This window comes from Gallus gallus, chromosome 2 (genome assembly GCF_016699485.2).
Source record: "Gallus gallus isolate bGalGal1 chromosome 2, bGalGal1.mat.broiler.GRCg7b, whole genome shotgun sequence".
Classification (NCBI taxonomy): domain Eukaryota; kingdom Metazoa; phylum Chordata; class Aves; order Galliformes; family Phasianidae; genus Gallus; species Gallus gallus.
In genome coordinates this window covers 12,528,398-12,543,952 of record NC_052533.1, presented here as the reverse complement: position 1 = coordinate 12,543,952, position 15,555 = coordinate 12,528,398, and the positions used below count along the sequence as shown (strand labels likewise).

The 15,555-nt window shown below is 38.3% G+C and overlaps 1 long non-coding RNA gene across 1 annotated transcript in view; it reads left to right on the top strand.

The window, feature by feature from the left end:
- Nucleotides 1–15,555, top strand: part of LOC101749139 — a 219,515-nt gene that overhangs the window by 197,392 nt on the left and 6,568 nt on the right. Inside the window, exon 6 of the long non-coding RNA XR_006936298.1 lies at nt 15,319–15,473. This is a non-coding gene — a long non-coding RNA (uncharacterized LOC101749139). The remainder of the gene's footprint in view (nt 1–15,318; nt 15,474–15,555) is intronic.

The window sequence follows — 15,555 nt, the reverse complement described above, 5'->3', positions numbered from 1 at the left end:
AAAAAAAAAAAAAAAAAAAAAAAAAAAAAGATAAATGAAGATTCTTGGCTAATTTAACTGTGTTCTCAACTACAAGGTGAAGAGAAGAAATAAAAGAAATGGTTTGAACCTGCATGCCTTTCACTTTTGGGAACTACGTGTTACACTCCTATTTTTCTCAGTTTGTATAGATTTCACACCAATAAGTTTTAGTGACTGATAAGTATTTGCTATTAGATATTATATATCAGAAATGAAATCTCTGTTTCCAACCCAAACACAGCAGCCTCAAGTTTTTAATTATTCACACATATATCACATAAAGTGATGAGAGCCATGTAATACATTGCAGAGACATATCATTCACCTCTGCCTTCCTGAATTGCACTTTCTCACTAGTTTGTCTCCACCAGAACCAATTACTTAGCAGTCAGATTTCTAGCTGCTTCTAACAGACACTATCATTAAAAAATATTCCTCACCTTCTAAGAAAAACTGTTCCATCTTCTTCCACAGCCTTGTGGTTCAGGCATTCTCCTAGCACGTGCATGCTCTAATCATTTACTGTAAAGAAATTGACCCTCACCTCTCACATGGAGATAGAAATCACTAAACTTTAAAATAGTTTTAAAATAGTTGTTTTTTTTTTTAATTTTCCCTGCTTTCACTAGAAGTTAGAAAAGAAAAAAGTAACCACACACTTTTCTTTCAAAGGAAAAAACATTAGGTTTAGAAGAGGATCATAGGCTTTGCATCTCATGAGGACAGAAACTGGCTGTTTTGGGTCTCTGTTTGGGGAACTATGGCACTTAATCTGCAGGTTCCATACAGGAAAGCTAACACTTCTGGGACTCTAACTCTGTCATTGGATGTAGTCCAAAGTCATTACGTCAAAACTATTAAGCCATGTTTATAGGTTACCAGCATTTATTAGCTGAAGCTTTATTACCTCTTCAGTGTTAATATAGTTAGACTCAGTGAACCTAGTTTTACATTTTTTTTTAATGTACATGCTGCATTTTCCTATGTTTTTTTCCTAGTAATATCTCTTATCGAGGAACCTGATGCTGATGGGAGCAGATGTTAGTATGGAGGCAACAATCCTGATAAACCCACCAAAATTAAGATGGGAAACATATAAATGTTGTGTATAAAACCTCAAAGAGGTGATAACTAAGAAGGATTGTTAGGTCTTCCCACTTTTCCACCATACTGTGAAGAGAAGGGTTTTGTGGGAATGACGGATATCATGAATTTGCTTGCACCTGGATGTTGACCATACATTTTCTAGTGAGTCTTGTCCACACATTGCATGCTGCAGAAAGCAAACTTGCACCTTAGACACTCCAGTTCCCAGCCCAGTGTACAGTGCATATTCTTTGCAGGTAATATGCTAGGCTGAAGAATAGCTCTCCTTTGCCACAGGACATCTTCCAGGTGATGCAGAAGGTAGATTAAGGTGTGTGTGGACAGTTGGACTGAGTAATGTTTTAAACCACCCCAACACAGCACACCAGCTATTGGCAGCTAGCACTGGAAGAGAGCTAGTACTGATTTTCCTTTCTGCAGCTTTACTTTCCGATGTATTTATAGACAGAAACCTGTCCTGGTTGCAGCTTGAGTGGAGTTGATTTTTCCTTCATAGTTTCTGGTATGATGCTTTAGAAAAAAAACAATGTTGATAACACACCTATATTTTAATTGTTGATGACCAGTGATGTATGGAGCAAAGGACATTTCAGTTTCTCAACTTCCATACTGGCCTGCCAGTGAGAGGGGCTGAGGGGGAGTGCAGTTGGGAAGGGACAGAGCCAGGACGGCTGAACTAAACTGTCCAAAGGGATATTCCATACTGTACACCATCACATGAATAAAACTCAAAGAATAGTAGGGAGTGGGACAGATGTGCAGCTATTTCACCCCATGTTACTATGGCTGATCACTTGTGTACGAGCGCATATGGATCCTCAGGATCTTTTCTGCAGTCTTGTTCATGTGCATCCTCTGTCTGGCCTAATATCCCTGGCCTAATATCCCTGTCTGGCCTAATATTTCTGCAAGTGCTCAGTAATGAATGCTTGGATAGGATTATGGGAATGATGATGTACATAGTGTGATCCTTCCTTTTTCTCGTTCCTCTGGATGGTCTGTCAGGATTTCTGGAGTACTCTTTTCTTTCTGCATATGCTTTCCCTTCCAGAAGCACACAATTACAAAAACATTTATGTTTAAAATCAATATGGTTCTGCTTTGTACAGTGCCATGAACATCACTATCTTTGGGCAATCTGATGTAGGCATCTGGCTGTGGTTCTGGCCAGTGCTGAGCAGCCACACCTCGCTAGGGAGAAATAGCGGGATATATGCCGAATGATGCTATTTGTGCTTAGACACGTGGTCTGTGCGATGCCATTTATACCAAATAATAACATTACTGCCCTCATCTTGTTATTTCTGGGATAAGTTAACTTTTTCCAAATTAGAGCTATTCTGAAACAGTTTCAGACAAAATGAGTCCAGTCAGCAAAGATTTATTTAGGCTGTTTTTATTCATTTTGACTGAGGTAAGTCATGGCATGATCAGAGAGTCATTTCAGCCAGCAGTTCTGTAGGGCTAACAAGTAGATGTGGGGTGAGGTTGGAAATGGTAACCCCTCGGTCAGCACCCTGTGAACTAGAGAATGGCAGACCTTCTGGACCACTCTTTCCCCAGACCTTCTACTACCATCGGTCTGCTGTGTTTTCTCCTTTCTCTGACTTCTGTCAGCTGAGACCATACTCTTCTATGAATTAAAAGGTTTCACTGCACTACTTTTTTTTTCATATTCTTCAATTTTTTTTTTCTCTGTTTACTGCACTCCAGGAATGCTGCTATCCTGTCTGTTTTAACCTGTCCTCCAAATGCTGCTTTCCTTTCACATTTGCGGGATTAATGCTATTTGGCATATGCTAAACATCAGGCTGATTCACCCCCACCGCTCACCACAAACAAACAGGTATTACCACACACCAGCCAGCCCTAATCAGCACCAGTTCCATATAACCACAATTAAATTGCCCAGCAATCCCCAGGAGGAATCACAGGTCATTAGGATTATTTTGAAATTGAGTGGTTTTATATATTTCCATAATGAGGTGAAGCTATTTGTCAGTGTGGCTGCAGACCTTTCCAGCTGCAGCCCAACATGCTGCTCCAACTACAGCTCAGCTGCTTTCAGGCATTGAAGTCTCCATGCTTCTAAAGCTTCCCTGTTTCCATAGCTGGGTATATTGTCCCTCTGGCTCTGCCAGCATGTCTGTGCTCTAAGCTGGTTCTGTAAATAGTGCTACTACTTTTAAACGTGGTTAGTCTGAACATGGCCATTTAGGCAGGTTAGGAAGTGGCTGAGCAGGGAGGTTTGGCAGAGTGCAGCTCCACAAGCGCACCGCTGAGCACCACCCACCTATCAGTTAACCACCCTGGTGGCTACAATGCCTGTGACTACACGTGGCGGGGGCTTGAGGCATAGGTGTGCCCGTGCCTAACAAGGAGCTGTGAGAGGATGGGAAAACAGCTACAACTGCGTGTGTCTGCTTTCTCAAAACAGCTCTAGACTGCTTACTGTAAGGGCTAGCCTTCATCACATGCGTTTGTAGTGACACTTTGGCAGCTATCAGAGAGGGTTTCTTTTCAGACAGCTATTAGCAGCTGACCAGAGAATATTTTTCAAGTCAGGTATTAGATAATTCCGTCAAAGAGTAATAGAGAGAAAAAATGTACCACTTGAATATTCCCAAAAAGTTGGCAAATGAAGTTTAAGCTAATTTCTGAATGTGTGCAGTTGAAGGCACAGACTATTAGCACTTGTCCATGCACAGCCTGTCAAAACTTGTTTTCACCTCTATATTGTTTTTGCCTTTCCTGTAGGAAAAACTGCCTTCAAGACCCAGCATGTCTAAAATTTTCCACTGTTCAGTAGACTAGAATTTCAAATAATCACATTCGTTTTAATAAGTTTGGAATTAGTTTTCTAGAGGTGACGATGCAAAATAGCCACGAGATATTTATTAAATAAGTAAAGCTTGATTTGAAATAGGAAAGGGTTATATCAGAGTTGTTTCCCAAATTACTAAATTAAATGTCTACCATGAAATAATTTTTTTTTCTAATATTTAGATATAAAGTTTTCCATGATACTTTTAATTCTGTATCAGAAATCAACTTAAATCATTGAGCAAATGCAAACACAAATCACTAATAATATCTGTTTTATAAAAAAATAGTTTTTCATTTAATGAAATGAAAAAGTTAAAATGTCTGCCAATAGAAGACCTGTATCAACCCAAGCAAATGGATTGATCAGGGTCACAAAAACGTTGGAAGAATGTCTGTGAACACAAGGCCTGTATTTTTAGGTGTATGTTTAAAATCCATCATAGATTTAAATTGAGAAAGGGACTGGGACTGATCTAAGGACTGAACACAGATTTCTGTGAAACTTTCTTAAAGTGTTTCAACAGAGTTCAAAGAAATGGAGAAAGGCTCTTCTATTCTGAAATCTTGTTACATAGCCCCTAGTGAGAGATGCAGGCATCTTCATCTCAGCTCTTTCAGAAAAGTCCAAGTGATAGCGCTGGGTCTCTGCAATACATGGGCAGAACTATATGCCTAAAACAGAGCTATGAACAGAAGCACTTAATTAAGTAACAAATAAACAGTAATGAGTGAAGTGTTTTACATACCAGTTTTTCCTCTCACCAGACTTTAGGACTTCTGTTGAGAGCAATGCAGCAGTGTCCTCTCTGACATGATGGATTCATCGCTAGGAAGCTTCTCCTACAGGTCAACATCTGTAATTTTTCTTTTATAAAACACAGCTGAGATCCCGTTTCTTCTTTTTAATAACAGACTAAAGGAGGGTGGGAGTCACTGTGCCATTAATCGTAAACTGCAAGAAGCTCAGGCCCTCTGCGTATCTCAGCTCACTGAGAGTAAGTAAATGGAAACACCCTTCTCCCAGGGAATCAGGTCAGACGGTGGCAATAATGATATAGTGATTGTAGTGATTAATGGTTGACTACAGTCACTGGGAAAGGGAGTATTGATTCTTCACGCAGAGACAAATGATCTTCAGAGGGGGAAGTGTGCTGTTCAGTCCCTGCATTGGGGACTGCTTCTGTATTTTATTCCATGTCACATAAATAAAGAGCCTTCAGAAAAGACCCGGAATTTTGGATCCCTGTTGCAAAGTGAGTGTTGTAACCACAGGCTCAGGATCACCTTATGTTTCTTAATTATCCTCCTTCTCTTGGAGACCTTTAGGACTTTTATGGAAAACAGAAAATCTTCAATGGGAGGGCTTTGGGCATGCTCTTCTTTGCTTGTATAAATTAAAGAAGGGATAGCCTCTTGGGAAGTGGATATGCAGAAATGAGTATCCTCAGGTAAACTGAAGCTGATTTTTGGTGACAACTGTTCTTACCCTCAAAGCAGTGAATAGGGAAGGTGTGTGTATGCTCTTAGTGTGGTCATGTTTTAAAAAAAGAGAAGGACATTTGCTCTAGCATTGTTTTCAGAATGTGCTCCAGTGACTTCAAGCCATAAGCGGAATTTTTAGTTTGTGGATTTAAAGCTTTGTCAGGACTCTGACATTAGCTCCTTTGGCTGTGAGGGCTTAGGCAGTTGTATGCACATAGAGATTCAGAGCTCAAGGCATCTGGGAAATTTTTAAGCTGAAATACTGCATGTCTTCTGATTTAAGTATAGCAAATCTCTAGCAGTTGTTTCAGTTCCACTGTTGGATATAGCATCTTGGATTTCATGGAAGTCTTGCTCTAATACCGTGTTTGGATCTCATCCATAGAGTATGTTGGATCTCAAGCTGTATATGATCAGCAGGAGACAGTACACGAGAAAGATGAAAGAAGCAAAAAAAAGTGAGCAAATTAGTCATGGAGCAGGGGAAGGTGGCTGGAGATAATGGTAAACTACATGGCCATGTAGTTGTATACCGATGGACACGTGATGCTTTTTCTGTATTTTCAGTGAGTAAAATAGCTACACAGATGCATAAATAAGGCACTGAGCCTTTGTTCTTTTGCTCTTCTCAGTCAGACTTTCTATCTTGAGCCTAATATTGTTATGGTTGGTTTTGCAGCTGGTTTGTGTTTGGATATTTGGTTGTGAAGCTTTGTAAACCTGTCTGCAAAAGTTTGTATGTACACTGCCTATACGCACAGAAGACTGAGCGGAAGATTATCAGTAGATAAATCCAGATAGCAAACAGAGCTTAATCAAGACAAGCCACAGCTTATGTGCTGCAGACATTCATTTTGGCTCCAACCTTTATACAGAATATGAAGAGATTATCTGCTCATACCAGCATGTTTGGGCTGTACAAATATCCTAGAGAGAGTCCCATCACTCAGCAGCAATCAAAACATTGATACACTTTTAACACTGTCTCAGCTGAAACCAGGAGTAATGTGTTTTGGTGAAAATCACTGTGTTCACTTTTGAAGAATTCAATGACATTGAGTCTTACAGTGACAGAGGAAAATTTGGAAATAAACAATAATAAAGAGAAAGTAAGAATGAAGCCTATTTTCGTGATCTTTTTAAAGTTTTACTCATGAGACCTGAATGCCAAGAGCAGGCAATATTGAAGTTGAACAAGACTTCTAAGTGGCCATTTTTGTCACCTTTTAGTCCCTGAGAGAGACCTATTTTTATGGTGAATATGTGTATGTGAGGAAGCTTTCACAATGCTGCTGGAGGAGCCTCACCTGATGTCAATTTAAAGAGACAGGTGATTTCTTCAAGTTGCAAACTAATGTGCTGTTATTCCCCCAGGTATAAATTAATACAAAATATGTGTCTAATAATATAAGGTATAGATACAGAGAGCTCAGCCTAGCAGCAGAGCTGTAGTGTTGAGTTCTTCTGTAATCAAAATATGCAGGAACCTCGAGGGAATGTCTCAAGCTGGCTGATTACCCATTAAAATCTCAAACCTTTGATATAAGTCTATAGAATGGTTCACCTCACATGAAGAAAGTGCTTTTTCCAATTTCTATTATATCTATGGGTTTTGGTTTGGCATGGGGTGGGAAGGGGAGGCCCCGTGATGCCATCCTCATGCACAGAAGGTTGATTTGTCTTTCACTAGCAATGAATAAATGCAGAAGAGTCTTTTCTGAATTATTTTTATTTACTCAGAATTCTTTTAATAGTTTTACTGCCCTGCTTGTGATTCTCTTAAGTTCTGCATACTGTTCATCCTTATTGCATGATTTCTTATACTATCTGATTTCCACATAGCTGTTTTTTGAGCATTTGGCCCTGCATTTTCTGAATGTTACTACAGAACAAACTCTGCCAGTGAGAGTCCTGTGTTGTTTGGTTAGATGAAACAAACCTATAAAAGGTGAACTAACTGTACCACTGTACTTAAGTTCACTAGGACACTACCAGACTCTATCTAGATAGCTATCTCTGGAAAATGTATTTATTTGAGATTGTTATCCTGTGGTTGGCTAATGGGTTAAAAAGTCGTTAAATAGACATCCATATACAGGCAGTGCAATTATAGAAGTCTTTTTTCCTCATATCCCAGAGTAAAATCACCTTCAGTGAAGATAATGCAAGAGATTAAAGGCCTGTTTGTTCAGGATAGATTTGTCTCTTAAATGGATTTTCCTGTTAGTGACTCAGTAACCTTAGAAGAGTGACAACCTCTTGTATGCAATATTACCTGTAAGATTTTTAGTAAGGAGGGATAAACTCCTCATTACTTTCAACACAGACTGTGTGTTTTTGTAAAAGATCAAATCCACTCTGAGTTACTGAGGAAAGGCTGAAATTCTTGAATGACGTTCTATGGGCCATGTTATACTTGAGATCAGAAGGAATGAACACTTTTGAGCTTTAATCTATGAAAGTGATTTCATTAAGCAACATTGGGCAACTCTATCCAACTGTTTTTGTTTTTTTTTCAGTAGCTTTTTTTTTTTTTTTTTAATTTTCTTCACTTTAAGAACACATTTTTCCGCAAACCTGCAGATAACTTTTAATTAGATTTTAGACGCATCCCAATACCTGCCTAATCCCAAGATCGTTGTTAGTATATGCTCATTCATAGCCACAAAGTCTGGAAACTAAACTTGTTGTCAGAGACATATTACTACTCTTGAAAAAAAAAGAATGTTTAGGTACTTTAATAATATTTTACACAATGAATGAAAAAACATACAAGCTCTTTCCTAGTAATAAAATAATGTCCATTTCCAAACAGGAAATTGTTCCCATTAGTAAACACCAGCATGACATCTTTTGTGCTTATGAAAATCTATCCCGATAGATCTAAGCCTGCTGAAACAGCAGAGGTTCTCAATTTTGAACCATAATTTTAAAATAATTATAGGGTGTTATGTCTTGGCAAAATATACCAAACATTTTACCTCAAAGGAAAGATGGCTTTAATCTTACGGAACACAGTCAAGAATAGTATCTTTATTGGAAATTGGATTTATTTTATCTGACGTTAGTTCTACCAGACACGTATTATTTCTGAGAGTACACTGCTCCTATACACATTCATAAGGCTTGATTACCTACCTTCAGCATCTTTATTAGTTGATCAGGTACAGAAACAAGAGAAGAAAGACCTTTCTTTCTATAGGGAAAGCATACATCTGATCCATCTGAAGTATTGCTTACACTTTATAGAATTTCCACATACAAGAAGATGACAAAAAGATTAGATTTCCCCCTTTGTGATTATAATAATAGGTTAAAGGGCCCACATCAATGCTGAATGGCATATAACTGAAAGATAATAATATTTCCTTAATAAGAAGTAAAAATGAAAATAAGTTTTTAACAGGAGCTGATTATCCAGCTCAATGAGAAGTATTTATTTTCAAGCACTTGAAGGAAAAACAAATGCCAGAATTCCAAGAGAAGAACAAACGCTCTTGTTTTACCCAGTGATCCATGATTCGGTGCTAGGATGGAGGATTCAGTGAGCCCTGTTGAATCACTGTATGGCTTGGGTCCTTAAAGATCATCTAGTTCCAACCCCCTTCCATGGGCAGGGTTGTCACCCACCAGGACCCTATCCAGCAGGCCTTGAACACCTCCAGGGATGGAGCATCCACAGCTTCTCTGGACAACCTGTGTTAGTACCTCACCACTCTCCGAACAAAGAATTTCCTCCTAGCATCTAACCTAAGTCTCCCCTGTTTTAGTTTAAAAACATTCCCTCTTCTCCTATCACTATCAGACTGTGTAGTAAGTCATTCTCCCTCCAGATTATAAGCACTCTTTAAGCACTAGAATGTTGCCATGAGGTCTTCCCAGAGTCCTCTCTTCTTCAGGCTAAGCAAACGCAAATCCCTCAACCTTTCTTCATCTTCATAGGAGAGGTTCTCCAGTTCTCTGAGCATCAAATCATAGAATCATGAAGGTTGGATAAGAACTCGAAGATCATCCAGTCTAGCTCTCCACCTACCATCAAGATTTCCCCACTAAACCATGTCCCTTAGTACAACATCCAAATGTTTCTTGAACATCTCCATGGTTGGTGACTCAATCACCTCCCTGAGCAGCCCATTCCAGTAAATGACTACTCTTTCATAGCAGAAATTTTTTTGGATTCGCTACAATAACTCCACATATTTCTTGTGCTGAGGACCTGAATTGTGCACTGAGTAGTGTTTAAACTCGTATCTCCTGGAAAGTGTTATGATCTTTAGTATCTTTGCTGCTAGACTAGTAAATTCTGTTCTGCTCCTAAGTAAGGAATCATACTTTTACTGAGGTTTTGGATATCATCACACAAGTGACTTGACTTATAAATTGAATTTTAAAATCTGATTTTAGGACATTGAAAGTGATTTTAAAAAAGTAAAAGTGTTGTTTGAGAAGTTTATTACAGGTTCCACCTAGAAACACTAGAATATCTGCCTCAGAACAGCATAAACAGAGTGCCTAGGAAAGTAGGATCTTCTGTAAATAAAATAGATCTGAGAAAGATCTTTATTAACATCTTTGTTAATGATCTTGATGAGGGGATTGAGTGTACCCTCAGTAAGTTTGCAGATGACACCTAGTTGGGAGGTGTTGATCTGCCTGAGGATGGAAAGCACTACAGAGGGACCTGGATAGACTGGATCGATGGGCCAAGGTTAACTGTCTGAGTTTCAATATAGCCAAGTGTTGGGTCCTGCATTTTGGTCACAACAACCCCAGGCAACCCTACAGGCTTGGGGAGGAGTGGCTGGAAAGCTGCCTGATGGAAAGGGACCTTGGTGCACTGATGGACAGTTGGCTGAATATGAGCTAGCAGTGTGCCCAGGTGGCCAAGAGGACTAATGGCATCCTGGCTTGGATCAGGAATGGTGTGGTGAGTAGGACTAGGGAAGTAATCCTGCCCCTGTACTTGGCACTGGTGAGGCCTTGCCTTGAGTACTCTGTTCAGTTGTGGGCACCTCTGTACAGAAAGGACACTGAGGTACTGGAGCAGGTCCAAAGAAGGGCAACAAGGCTTGTGAAGGGCTTGGAGAATATGAGGAGAGATGGAAGATTGAAGGAACTGGGGCTGTTTAGTCTGGGGAGAAGGAGGCTGAGGGGAGACCTTATTACTCTCTCCCGGTATCTGAAAGGTGCTTACAGCGAGAGTGGGGTTGGCCTCTTCTCACTGGTGACAGGTGACAAGACGAGGGGAAATAGCCTCAAGTTGCACCAGGGTAAGTTTAGGTTGGATGCCAGGAAACGCTTCTTTACAGAAAGGGTGGTTAAGCTCTGGAATAGGCTTCCCAGGAAGGTGGTTGAGTCACCATCCCTGGATGTTTTTAAAAACCGTTTGGATGTGGTGCTCAGGGACATGATTTAGCAGAGGGTTGTTAGAGTTAGGGTAGTATGGTTAGGTCATGGTTGGGCTCGATGATCGTTAAGGTCTTTTCCAACCTGAGCAATTCTATGATTCTATGATTCTGTGATTCTAAGAGATAACATTGAATAGAAGACCAATGGCCAGAAATTACAGGGAATGGATACAGTAGTGCCATGAATGGAAGAAGTTTTTGTTCGGATGGACATATATTGAAGACAGCTATTTATCTCAGAGACTTGTAGCTGGGCCTTCTACACTTATATACTGCCTTCTTTCACTGACATCAGTTCATGAAAGGGAAATACTTATCTACTACAATTCTGTGTTTTAGAAAATATGTACATAAGGTTTTTTTGTTGTTCTTGTTGTTTTTTTTTTAACTCCAATGTGGGAGACATGGAAATGGCTTAAATTTGCTTCAAGCAGAAATACCATCCTTCATTCAGATCTTTTTTTCTAATGTCACTCCTTAATTTTTTTTAGGAGTTATATTTCTAAATTACCATCATCATCATTTTTCCACAGACATCTGAACCAAGAAAGGTAGAAGGATGTGGAAAGAATACCACCTGGGAAACTTTAAGTGTTTGGAGACCACAAATTTCCCAGATGCATACAAAACCTCAAGTTGTATTCATAAACTGTTGTAAGCATGGCCTGAGGGTCAGGAAGACATCAAACTAAGGTTTTATTCAAGTGGTTTTGAGGTTTGAGGTGAATGCTGCCCTGCTCTGGTAGCATCCTGAGGGGTGGAGTGTGGGTAAACTGAGTGGGATTTATTCGCTCTAAGTACATTAATTTATTCGTGAACAGGGGAATGATTATAGGGTAACTTTACAGTAGGGACAAATGTTTTGCTATCTTATAAATGCATATATCAATGAAATATTTGTTGCTCTTGAGGCATAGTGAGTAATAAGAGAAGAAAAAATATCATATTTTTGGGTTTTATTTCCCATGATCTGGTATAAATAAAATGTCGTGAATTGTTTACATAGCCAACAAAGACTTGTAAAAGCTTAGAGGTAAATGAGTTAATTCACAACTCACATAATTTAAACTGTATTACCTAGAGCTAATTGGAGACCACCCCTTTTTAAATTGTGGTTTAGTGAGATTAATATTCTTAAGTAACTGAGTTTAAACAACCCAATAATTATTCTGTGTAGGCTTTTTTTTTTTTTTTAACAAGAGGTCACACTGATAGTCTCCAGCCTCTGCTAATCATAATGATTTAGTTTTAAAAACTATAACAGCATAAGTGAATAACTGTAAGTAGTAGACCTATATGACTCTAATAAATTCTTTCTATTGAAGATTTATCACCGAAGTATATTACTTCCATATCTGTCATAACATTTTTTATAATTCATACAGTATATACTAGTAACATTCTAGTAGCATCAGAAGAAAATGTATATATTTAGAGCCAATAATTCTTGTAGTCATTTAATTCATTTGTTTGGTTTCCATAAAACCTCCATATTTACCCAGGAGCTACATAGAAGAGGTTGAAAATTTTCTAAAGAAAATTTTCCAAGTATAAAATGAGACTCAGTTAAAAAACAAAAAAAAGTTTTACAAATTATTTTTACTGTTATGTTATTTCAAAATGACATATTTTACCTATTTAGTTTCATGCATGAATTTTAAATTATTTCTACTTTCAAAAATTATGGAGTGACATTATTTCTCCAAAAATGTCTTGATTTATATATTCTGTTATCATGTCTATTTTGTTCAGAATGGGAAGACTAGATTACCTTATTTCCTCATCATGCTCTTGCAAGCAAGAAATGCATCCAAGTTTCTTTCTCTGCTTCTTATTTCTAGCTATGTTGCCAGTTATTATTTTTATATAAAAATATGTTGAGATTTTCTAATGAATTTTTTATTATATGTAAAAGAAAATGGTTATTTTTATAAAGGCATTATTAGATTAAACAGAAATTCTTTCCTTTTTGATAATGTCTTCCTTCCTTCCTGAGTACAATTTTTTTGGCATCACAAATAGGCCTGGAGGTCACCATGTAAATAATCGATGACTAGGACTTTGAACTTTTTTTGAAAGCTAAGAAGTTGGGTAGGTTTTTAACACCTCCTTATTTTTCTACATGCCTTAGCACATCTTAGCTTTGGAGCTATGCAGAAAAGAACCCTCTTAATGAACTTTGGAACTTATATCTAAGCAGTTCCATTTCTTTTTGTTCTCTCTCTCTCTCTTTTTTTTTTTTTTTTTCCTGGCAGAAATCTAATCTTATGCTAACGGCATGGGATGTTCTACAGTTTTTTACAGCACAGCTACAAATACAGTCAAATCTCAGTACCCTTGTTCTCTGCACCAACAGTCTTTTCTCTGCTCTTCCCTTTAACTTCACACCCTGCACAGCCCCTGGCTCGCTGTTGACATCACTGGTGCTCAGATCACACCTGGGACCCTCTCACCGACCCCTTTCAAGGTTTCTGGGGACAGATGAAAACACATTTGTCCTTTGAATGAAACAGGAAGTTCAGCAAGTCAAAACATTGTCTCCGCAGATCTGCTTGGGGTTATCCATTTGTCAGAAATGCATGTTTTTACATGTATCATTGCTAAGGCGGGCGGGAGGTCTGATGCATCCGACCACAATGTTGTGATAAAGGAAGGGAAGCAGAACTTGCCAGCAGCATATCTCAGCCAGATGATGAAATGGTGAGCTCCTGATGCACATAGTAGCAGGTATGCTAGTTAGGGTTGTGCAGTGTTTAACACTTTCAGGGTAAAAGCAGAAAGGTAGTTGCAGTGGAAGGAAATAATGGCAGGACTAAAGGATAAAATGGTTGACTGTGTTGAGAGTGGCCTCTAAGTTCTCTGATGCTAATACTGTCTGTCAAGACTCTCATGGTTACTTTTTATTTCTTTCCACTACCTTTTTGTGCTGTTGACACCTACTGACAAATACTGGAGCAAAGTGTGGTGCTTTGAAAATTCATTTATTTTAAGAGAGAAAATACATCCAGGAACGTAGATTGATTCAAAAGTAATACTTGCTGTTTATTTCCATAGAAACTGCAACAAATACAAAGAGCACAATAACACTATTTCATAGAGAAAATTCTCAAATACAAACTTTATTTTGCTGCATATTCACTGTCATTAGCTATGCATTTTTGCCAACGATGAACGAGAACCTGCTTGCTGTTCTTGTAAAAATTTGCACCGGTGGAGGTGAACCACTGCCACTATCACTGCTGTTGAAACACATTACCCACAACCTCACTGAGCTCACATTCACTGTTTGATCTCCATAAATGTTCAGCAAGCATCAGTGAAAGTCAATGGATGCAATTTTTTTACCACATGGAGGAATTCAGTTCCACATCTTTTCTTCTCAGATGCTTCCGTGTCAGAAGCCATTTTGTCAGACTGACCCTCTGCTGCCATCTGTCACACAGCAACAAAATGTAGTGGAATACTGGTGTGAAGGTTCAACCTCTACTGATGTACCACCAAAATCCACCTCTGACATTGTACACCAACATAATAAAACAGGAGGCATTACTTTCAGAGCAGCACTTGTACAAAGTTAGCAAAGAAACCAAATATAAGCCTTGCAGTACATAGGGATATAACTTTTGGCCAGACTGAGTATTTTGAAATAAGCAGTTTTTAAAAAGTAATATATTGTGGCTTTTGCACTTCCGTTATATTAAACTGACTTTCTTTACTCACAGTGGGATTTCAAATTAATTCGTAATTATACACACAGTGAAGGGATGAGAAAGAAATGACCTAATTACAGACCAAAAAGATGCCCTACAGCTATCATCCAATTACTCCAGCCATCAGAGCTCTTAAGCAAAATGATGGGTTTAATCCTCTCTTGGTCACATGTAGTTGTAATTTGCCATTGAATACTATAATTTCACTTTAAAATATTCATTCATATAATATAAAAATCTTAGAATGGATACAGATAATGAGAATGGGTCATGATCACAAATACCTTCAAGATTTTGTTCTCGGACATGGATTTTCTGGGCATTGGGTGAAGAAGGAAATCATGAGTTCTCTGCTATGTTTCTAAACAGTACTTATTAGCTATAATTAGGCACATAGGAGGTTTTTAAAATAATGGAAAACCCCAGAATGCCCAATAACTGATGCAATATATTTCCCAATTTCAACTTTACCTTTTAGAAAGGGATGAAGAGTTCATAAAGAGGTACTTGATAACCTCAGTAAATGTAAGTAAAAAAGCAGATTTCTAATGGGACATATCTTCACCTCTGCTCTTTGTGCACTATTCTCATTTATATTCATAATGTTTTCAGTAAAATATAACAACAGAATGGAACCAATAACTATGATATAAAAAGGGGCATGGTATATAAGAGATCAGTTTAGAACTATTTGTTTTTTTCAGTTAATTGACTACTGAATAAACTATTTCGATAGTAACCCCCAAAATATTTTTTTCCCTCAGGTTTCTGCAAGCTAAAAAGAAAAAAAAGAACAACCCCCAAACAAAACTGTAAACGAAATGAAGGAAGTGGAGGCAGCTTCAAGCTTCAGCTTACTGCAGTACCCTCGGATTTGATCAGCTTAATATGTGACTCTGAGGATATGCTGAGTGAAAAGGTATGGCAACCCCTTTTGTCCTGAAAAAGTATTTTATAAATGCCAAAATGGTTATCTGATATCTGCTTCAGTTTTCAACTTT